The sequence below is a fragment of the Opisthorchis viverrini genome (genome assembly GCF_000715545.1).
Source record: "Opisthorchis viverrini unplaced genomic scaffold opera_v5_9, whole genome shotgun sequence".
NCBI classification, from domain to species: domain Eukaryota; kingdom Metazoa; phylum Platyhelminthes; class Trematoda; order Opisthorchiida; family Opisthorchiidae; genus Opisthorchis; species Opisthorchis viverrini.
The window spans coordinates 3,153,237-3,163,342 of NW_008751665.1; positions in this window are offsets into that span (position 1 = coordinate 3,153,237).

Here is a 10,106-nt window from a genome sequence, read left to right on the forward strand (position 1 = left end):
TCCTTCGTGTGGCAATGTAGCTAGGCACCAGAAGTGTGTTAGAGCTGAACGATTAACATTTTTTCTTATCTTACACTGACTACAGATTGTACGAGGAATTAGAACAGATCTTGTGCACACTCTGTCCCTCAGAAATTTACCTGGCCCCACTGGTAATGACAGTCAGTGGCCATCCGTTTATCATTCAATTTTCATATGTCGGGTCTACAATGGATGTGGGGAGGTTCCGCGGATTCCATATCCCCCTTTAAAGAGGCAATACTCGTGATGTGCGGAGTTCCGCCGGCCTCGTTTCATGTAAGCAGATGGCCGCGAAATTAATGCCAATTTACAGGTGAATGGCGTCACTGTCCCGAGGATTCCAGTGTAGGGGTGTTTTACATTTTGACCATCTTTTTGATAAACATTACAACAGCGACTGACAGCCGGCAGATAGGCGTTCCCAAAATAACTCATTCATCGTTTGAATTGCACATGACTGAGGGCTCGTCTGGTCGGTTATTCCATGGACCAATTGCCTTTTTTGTCCAGTTTTTTTCGGGGATTCTCTGGAGCCAAACGCAGTAGATTTTGTTAGATTTCGTTTAAATTATTAATTTCATTTTATGCTTCATTAAATTTTTTAAACTTATTGTATTAGAGTATTTTACTCCGAGTCCAGATATCAGGGAAGCACACAGATGTAAGAAACACGCTAATTACGGAAGCGGGTAGGGGTGAACTTAGCTAGAATAACATACAAGGATCTTTTCGTGAGCACACAAGAGATTCCTCGGGCAAAGAAAACATCGGCGGTTCCTTCCTTTTGGAGCTCACCAGGTGAGCAAGATTCTCAAATTCTTGCCCAACTCATTGTAAGATTGAGCACTACATTAAATACACGCAAAGTTGTGCAGCAATTTGCTGAAGAAAACTCGACCTATTCGCTCAATACCAACTGTCTACACGATCATTTCAACTATAGACAGACCACGTAGCCGATTTTGGGAGACTATCCGTTCAATTAATACAGGTTCACTGACGGATATTCTGAAACGTTTATATTGGAGTGTATGGAATAAAGCCTATAATTTGATACTTGACTTCGCATGCAAGTATCATCTATCAGGTATCAGTATCATTATCAGGTTCAAATGCAACTTGAAGAGAAACCAGAAACTACCGTCCTTCGATGTGTAGGTTCACAGGACTACCGACGAAACACCGGACAATTATGTATGACGAAAAAATGCGTTCGCAGATCCGGTATAGGGCGACCATAGAAGCTGTTCGATAAAACGCATAAAAAAGTGAATTCAAAGGGTATTGAGGAGTTGATAAACTTGCTGCTACAGAAGAGAACTAACAAGACGGAAGTCTAGCAAAATAAATCCGGGATTACTGACATCCAAGAAGGTTTTCCTTGATGGAGTCCGAACAACGGAACGCATCAGCAGAGCTAACAATAGCAAAAGCAAACAGCTGGACGGATAATGCTCCTCTCGACTGTCCGAAGTGACAGCAAGAATACTGCGAACACTTAAGATGTCAGTGAGTAATAAATGGAGTTGGAAGTTAAAAATTTGACCCAAAAACAAAAGATTGAAGCCATTCAAAACGAATAGACATCTTTGCAAACGAATTTGGTTTTGCGAACGACTCCCCTATAACCTAGCTGAATCTATCGTTTGTGATGTTTCCAAGCAACTAAATGTGCTCCACCAGGTCGCCCGATGTTTCAGATGGTACGATATTCGAGATATCGCGAAACATGTATAGACGTAATACATTACTCATAAGATTGATGAAAATTCTTCGACAGCCAAGGACCGGTTTTACTCATCGGGTACGAGCAGTCCCCGATGTCCCGTCAACCTTACGTCCTACTTGAAGGCGTCATAAACCAGAGATTCAACTGGTAAAACTAACTCGGTTTGCAAATGAGTTTAGTTCGATAAGAGCAAACTCTGTTTGCTCCAAGATATAGTTAAGCGAAAACGTACAGACCGAAATGACAGTCAGAACGTATCAACGAAAAGAGGGTGAACGTGAGAAAACAGGTTCATTTAGCTTGCGTTCCGTACATGAAAAACCTCACTAGTTGAATTCCAAAGAAATGAATATTCTGAGAATCAAATGCTATTTCTGGAAGCATAGTATTCCACGATGAGCTCAACCTACCGGCACTTTCACCTGGACCCAATAATGAAGTGGGTCAGAGGACGAGATTCAAATTGAGACTACTCCAGCAAAGGTCAAAGGGCACCAAGCGCGGAACTCGAGGTAAGCTGTCACCTGTATATGGAGTTTTACGTCGTGCTTACAGGTTTGACGATCCAAAATATCAAAAGGAAGAATTGGGTTGTAAGTACACTGTAATATTTACACAAAAATGGGCCATCAGAGTTCGGTGTCAAGATCCGCATTCCAGAAAACGTCAAGCGGAGTGTTGCATTATTAGTGTAGTTGGCAGTCGTTCCTTTCGATGTCAGGCTCGTGATTCTGATTGGCGGTGCGAACACCCAGAAATCAAGACAGAATAATTCGAGGTAGGCTCAGGATAGGGGTGCGAACAGGTATAAGCAATTAGGTCAACTGCGTTCATTCACACAGAGACACGCTAACATGCCAGCGTCGGACGGGGTGGCATGAGAAGTCGAAAGGCGGGCATGGATGAGCAAAATACGTAGAGATTAAAGCACATTGACGGAGAAAGCAAATGAATGGAGAGCCAAAACGAATTCAAGTTAGATTCAACACAACACGAGCAAACTATCCCATTCTACCAGACTGATCATGACAGCCAGTCCTAAACATAGGCCACCCAATTAACGGAGAACCTATGTGAAAGCGCAAAACTTAAGCACAGTTCAACAAAACTGATAAGTACATCCAGTTAAGTTGGTGTTGACTATTACAGGAACATAAACGCGAATGCAAGCAATTCGGATCCGACGACTGAGCAGATGTCTCGAGTTGGGTATCAAAAAAACACTAAGGACACCGGTAAAATGTCTTGCTGGCGTACGGGGCAAAGATCCGGGGGGTGAATATCTGACTGAGGAGATAGCAGGTCAGACAATCAAATCCAATACGGTTTCTGCAAAATCTCTTTGTCAGCATGATATCAGCCCTAATAACGATGAGTGTCCAAACGGCTTAACTTCCATGATTGAGAGAAATTAATACCTCTGAATAAACCGCTTTCTCGAAACAGGTCGTTATTAAGATCCAACATTCGCCGTCATAATGAATCAGCTGAAAGACGTCATAGGGAAATTTTGTTGCGGCGCAAACGCCACTAAGAAGGGTCTCAACAGAACCACTTCACACACACTGGGCACGTATCTGGAAATCCAGCAAACGATCATAAACCAAACCAGGAATTCAGATCCGATGGACTGCTTTGTATTCTTGTGTGGTGGAGACTGAAGAGTTACCTCGTAACGGATTCTACATAATTAAGTCATGGGTAAGATGTCGTTGCTGAGTGCTACCAACATGACATTAAGTGCACAGATGCGGGGTGATCCATGAGTATTCACAGGTAGGGTTGAATGTCTGCTTGAGAAAGTAGCAGCTCCGACAATCAAATATGCTTCGAATCATATTCGCCTACTGCAAAATCGTTGCACCAGTTTGAGGTCCGTCCTAATAAGGATGAAACTGTCCGAACGGCTGAGCTTTTATGTTGGGAGAACCTAATATCTCTGAATAAAACGCTTTCTCAGGGTAGGTCGGTAATCGGCCCCTTTACGTGCAACCATAATCGTTCAGCTGGAAGACGTTATGAGGAAACTTTGTTACTACTCGTTTTTGTAGAATCATTTTCTCATAATCATTCAAAATCATTCACTCGGCTAACCTGCGTTTATTACCCTATTCGATCGAGCGTCCAAATACGAGGAACTACACAACGTCCGGTTCCCCCTCAATTGAAAACTAACCGGTAATGCGATGTTTCGTGTTCGAACAGTTTTGATTCGGCTAGCCCTGTTTCTGTTTGTCAATTATCCACATATCTGATGCGAGAAATTCCTCATCGGGAGAGAAAATCGAAGGAGTGTATTCGAAATTTTTACTGCCGTGGTCACTAGCTTGCATGCATCCATCGTTATCTTGAATCGAAAATTTGTCGGTTCTTAAATATGCTTTCCGTTTCAGAGTGCACGTAAGCACTCTGTTTGATACTGCGGTGATTTCGAAGGTCGTTATCGTTCAATTTACCCCACGTCATCATAGGCGAGGAAAACGAATATTGGAAATAAAATCCAAAAATTGCCACATGCGATGCTTCCATTATTCTCTGACGGAAACTGCGCATCTGTCGATAATTTTATCAGTTTGTCATATCTTTGATCAGTCAGCATGTATGTGCTGCATCTCCGAAAATGCTCTACATTCTTGAGTTTCCGCATGCAGATTTGGACCGGTAATTCACGGCATGGTAAAACTTCCCAGAGCCTTGGGTGAAGCAGTTAGTCGAGCTTTTCGATAACGCCGATAGTTGGCTCACATAGTGCTTGCTCACGCTGATTCTGCGCTTGCTAATGTGATGCATTTCATTGGCTAAATCTCAAAAGACTGATCGCTGAGATTCGATTCCGTGACCCAGTTATGACTTTTTTGGTGCATCACACTCGCATACTCGTTGCTGAGGCAACCAATGGAGTGTTTACCCACTATCCATCCGTAAGTATGTGTGTGATCTCTCATTGAACGACTCAAAAAGCAATCTTCGTCACGGGTCAAGAATGTGAATCGATAATATATTTTGAAGTTGTTTAAAGACTTTCAATGGTTACCAACACTTTGTTGCAAATGGCGCACAAGCGAGATGAAAACTCTCGACTGAGGCCATTACGAGCTTTTAGTATGCGGGTTATTACGCTTTATTCAGACGAATGTCTCACTAACCGCTACTTATTCCTCATGCAATCATGTGTATTTTGAATTAGGATCTCGACGAGCAACACATGTGTATAGCCATTTGATCATGTTGGCATACAAAACACTAGGGAATATAATGACTCCGCACAGGTATGTTCGCTGATTCGAAATTCCTTAGGCACGTTTTTAAGATGAGTCGTGATGCTTTGGCAAATTAATCGGTAATGGTATTCTGAAACAGGTTGAAGGGTTGTTGATGACAGGCAATATAAAAAAGCCCAATGAACCCTCTGAGTGCGTCGGTCATACTCACATCTACACAGACGCACATGGATGCATACGTGTACAAACCACGAGATTCCCAAATGATCGAGCTCACTTATTGTTTAAAACAGTACACACCCTGCTGAAAGCACGTTTTATCCAGGGCACATAAAATGACGTGTGCAACCACTTGGTCATTAGTACAAGGTTTTTCAACCCCCTTAGTCTGATTCGAAGCACTGAAGCAATTAATAAATCAATATTGGATGAAATTTGAGTGCTCTTAAAGGCTTACGAAATTACCAAACAAAAATTGTTTAGAAAAAATGCAATATTTGTGATGTTTGAATATTAATAACCTTCAAGCCGTTGAGCAACCTCAAAAGAAATCTTTAAACAGAAAATCATTCCCGTGTGTCTGCTGATTGGATGATTGTATCAGAATAATCTGTTATTTTCACTAATTTCAGTGCATACAACCGCCCATAAGGATGTTGGACGGGCATGTTCTCCAAAATTGACAGCAGAAGTTCACAAAAAAGTAAGATACACGCACTTTAGTTGCTTCCTCAGTCGGAGTCTTAGAGCCCCACAGGAGAGATTAGGAAAACAGTCTAGAAATAAAAAAAATCAGCGTTAAATTGAAGTTAAATCAAGTAAGTCTACAAGCCATGGAACTCCTCCTGCCTTTTCCAGTGAAGCTCAATAATTCTGGAAGAAGTTTTCGTTGAATTCTACAGTTAAGGTGCAGTTATTCATATTCTTATGAGTGTAAAGTTATCAATAAAACACTGCTTTTCGTTCTCTCAGATTGCGCTGTGCGACAAATCCACTGGATTATTTGAACGCTATTCAAATTGGGACCACGAAATTGAAAGGATAGATAACCTGATTCGGTCTACTCTGTGGAGTCAAACAACTTCAAACATCACACATACTTTCTACTAAATACAAAGCCGTTGGCGCTGCAAGGTGATTTATAAGCACATGCTAGTGTGTAACGAACGCGGCGCGAGCCAGCACCCCCGCATTTCGGTCAGGTAAGCAGTGTTAGGGTTCTCGAAAGTTCGGTGGTCCGACCGTTCAGGTGCACTATCTTGTTTATACTATACCCGGAAATTCTATAGTAACTCAGCTGTATGAATCTCGCAAATTCGACAAAGTCAAGTCAAGAACTGCGTTTGAATGTGATGCGCCCTTTCTCCTCAGATTTTTTTGAGTAAACGTTGCGGGATCAACTGCTTGTTCGATACAGTTCAGGCCTAAATTCCACTGATAATTACGGAACGAAATAAGAAGTGTTCCCCTTTGCCAGTTGGTTGGGCAGATCATCGAGTTGGCAATCCATTTTACGGTACGCATTAGCTTTGATTCCATTATTTACGGAAACGCCTTCACTACAAACACCAAAGCAAGGCGACCGTGTTTTTTTTAGATAAGAGGCTCACAACTTACCGGTTTGTGGGTAATTAGAGTTGATCACCACAGGCGTCCAGTAAACAGTGCGTATTGCACCGATTGTTTTTCCAAACAAGGACAAAGCGGAGAGCAAAGTATTTTTTGTACTTTTATCGTTTCATCACCAGTTATATTCATAAACTCTTCTAGAGGGAGCTGTTCTCAACCAAACCAAGAGATCACTGTCAGCGATCTTTCCACCTAAGCACTCTCTAACATTTGAAAAAAAACACTAAAAGAACCGGAGAGGTTTGTCGTTGGAAATCGGTTACCGTTGCAAAATGCTGGTTTTATTCTGTTCATGACTCATTTGCTGAACAAAGGTTTATTTACCACTCTTACAGGCTACATTTGCGCGCTTTGTGCAATCTGATCATCCTCTCCCAAGAAGAATTTCGGAAACACCTCCGTTGATGCCAACGCGCATCGATGATGTAGCGTCAAGCTGCTTTGTGAACGTCTTTGAGACATGAACGCCCTACAAGAACAATGGTATGTCTCCATTTGAATATTACCGACAAGCCTAGATCCTTTCAACCAAATGGAAATCAGTAAGATCCAAGGTTTTCGGTTACTTTTTAGCTGATGGTTATCAAGATTTCCGGTTTTATGTACTGTGCTGTTGTCTTCAAGTGTTTGCGAAAATGAATAATATAGAGTTCTTGCCCAACAATGAAATTTTTTTATATATGTGGGAAGCTGTTCAGCAGCCACTTAGAGCTGGGCTTCAGTCTCGTATACACAGCACATTTGTAGACGTTCCGGGCTTTGAATTAAGTAGCCCCGTTTAAACTGTAGTGAATTGTTAGATGTTTCTGCATACACTGATTTATGGACAACATATGCGACGCAGGAAACAAATAAAGCCTGATCTATCTATGTGCAATTTCTGGGATTCTTCGTCAGTGCACATGCGTGCGACCGAAGATGCCGGATTATCGGGATAAAATGCTGTTCAAACGGCCGTCGACACCTGCTTGCACGCCAGCGGTTGCACTAAATGCCCTAGAATATATGTTTCATTTGGTCTCCAAACAACGAGTGTTAAAACTGTTTAGCCCTTATTGTCATACGGTAAAAATGCCTTTGACCAAGCCACTTGATGTTTCTTTCTCACAGATGTGGTCAAAAAATTTTACCTAAGCTTTGTGTGATTTCAAAGTGAACACATTTCACATTGCCCCCTTAGCCAAAAGCCCTGGTCACTTCAAACTAAAACAAATGCCGTGCAAGGTGCTATTCTGTTCCCGAACTTTCCTCCGCGTGACTCCTTAAAAACCCCCTTCCTCCTACTGGTGTCAATTTGGCAACGACAATGTTGTTAGTCGATAAGATGTTCGCAATTCATCTAGTCTACTTTTATTGGGCTACGATTTAGCAAAGGCAGAGCGATGTTACTTGCTACACAATAAATCGTTTGTCCAAAGGGTTGAGAAGTACTTTGTAATTTGGAGGTATGCCAATTATTACAATGATTTGTCTCTTGAGAAGGACACTATTTAATGCTTCATAATATTTCGAACAGATCTGATTTCATGCCTGAACTCGCAGTGGTGTGCACATTCAGAAGAAGTGTTTTGCGTCTGCACCAAATGAACCTCAAGTGTAATTATAAATTATAAATTATTGTAAACTTGTTATAATTTCTTAAAAATCATGTACACCTCAGAAAGTGTATTAAAAATTACTCACAAGGCCCGTGAATTTAGTGAATCCAATATTCCATAAAACATTAGAATGCGTACCGACCACCTCAGTACTTTACGCGTTTCAAATTTTTCACGTCCTCAACGACGACGAAAACAAAACGAGGATCAGGCGGTCCCTCATGTTGCGGGGTCAAGTTTTTCGGATTTTCTGGTTGGTTCAACTTTGTCCAAGCAGTTCAATTTAGGCTCCGGCGCAATATTCCGCACTTATCTTTACCGAAGTCATGGGGCACTGGAATCGAGTATCGCTACTTTTGATGCACATCGGAACTTCAGAAGTGTGGTTTTTGAAATAGGTTACCAGCGCAATACCAAAAAGCATGAATCCCCGCTTACAAATAGGCTACCTTGTTGGTTCTACGGCGTAAAGGATTACCAAGTAACTAAACTGGACGTGTGAAACGATTAAACCACCAGTCAGGACGAAGCAAAAATTAAATACGACCTGTTATTGAATGAGGTCAGTGGTCATATGGTCAAAAGCCCCTTGAGCAGCTTTTCAACTAGCAACTTTGGTGGTCAAAAAAACTATAAAAACCCATCAGCATTGAAAGATCTATTTTGCAACCACTCTGTCTCATGGAAAGAAAGACTTTTTTGGAAATCCTTGTGGATAAACGAGAAGCATGAAATAAAAAGCCTAACAATCAAAAAAAAACTTGAAAGCATGCTGTGTAAGAGAAGAATGTGTATGCACTTAGCAACCAGAAGGTAAAACAACTGTGTTCTTGGTGGGTTTCACGGTAGTAAACTTATTAGTAAAATTGCAAGTGTATTCCCAGCTTCAACGCACACCAAGAGAAATGTTGACCAACTTCATCCGAACTGTAGAGACCAATGAAATTCTATTTTGGAAAAACTGACTTCCGCTGACAGAACAGCTTGCGTACAAACTTATTTTAACTTTGTTAGTCAGAGTTAGCAAGGAATTGTGCAAAGTGACATGATCATGAACAACGGTTTGTAGTCCGTCCTCGCATCTTGGTCGGGTCACAGACACTGCCTCATTAAAATATATATATATATATATATATAGTGGGCTGATCTACTGACTGACAATTTGGAAACAATAAGGAAGACGTGCGAACTCGAAAACTGGCGTCGGCGTTCGCAAATTGTTCGTGAAGCGGAGGTCACAGTGTTTACCACCTAAGGTCATTTACTGCACTGCTACGCCGTCATGACACCCGTGTACTTACTTCGTACGAGGATATGATGATTGGGAAGTGTCTGAGCCCATTCTACATCTGACCCAATTCAACCCACACCAAGCGTTGTGGACGGAAGTTTTGGCGCTTACGGACTGCTTTTTTTTTACACAACTCGGTAAATTTTTATTATTTTGACTGCGAAAGCAGCTGCGTACGTCTCAATGTTTGTGGACTTTGGAGAGCATGCTCGTCCAACATCCTTGTGGGTGCCTTCAAACTCAGGAATAAACGGAAGTTCATACTATTCTGTATAGAATCACACAACCAATTAGCCAGCAGACGGCCAATGATTCCAGATTCCCGCGCAAAACAACTAAAACGACTAGTCAGTGATACTGGTAAGAACGCCAAGGCTCTGCTTATAAGTATGGGTATGGAAAGCTAAATCACAATGCCAACCTACTTCAACCAAATCGTTGGATATCGGGGTGGTAGAGTAGTTATCATTCAGTATCACCTAGTTGAGGCATAATCGCTACCATCACTAGGATATCATCGAACACACTTTCGCAGTGTCCGTCCATTGTTGCCCGATCAAGATAGGTCCCGAAATCTGATTTTTGTTGTGAATAGTGACACCATCATCCTTAGGACG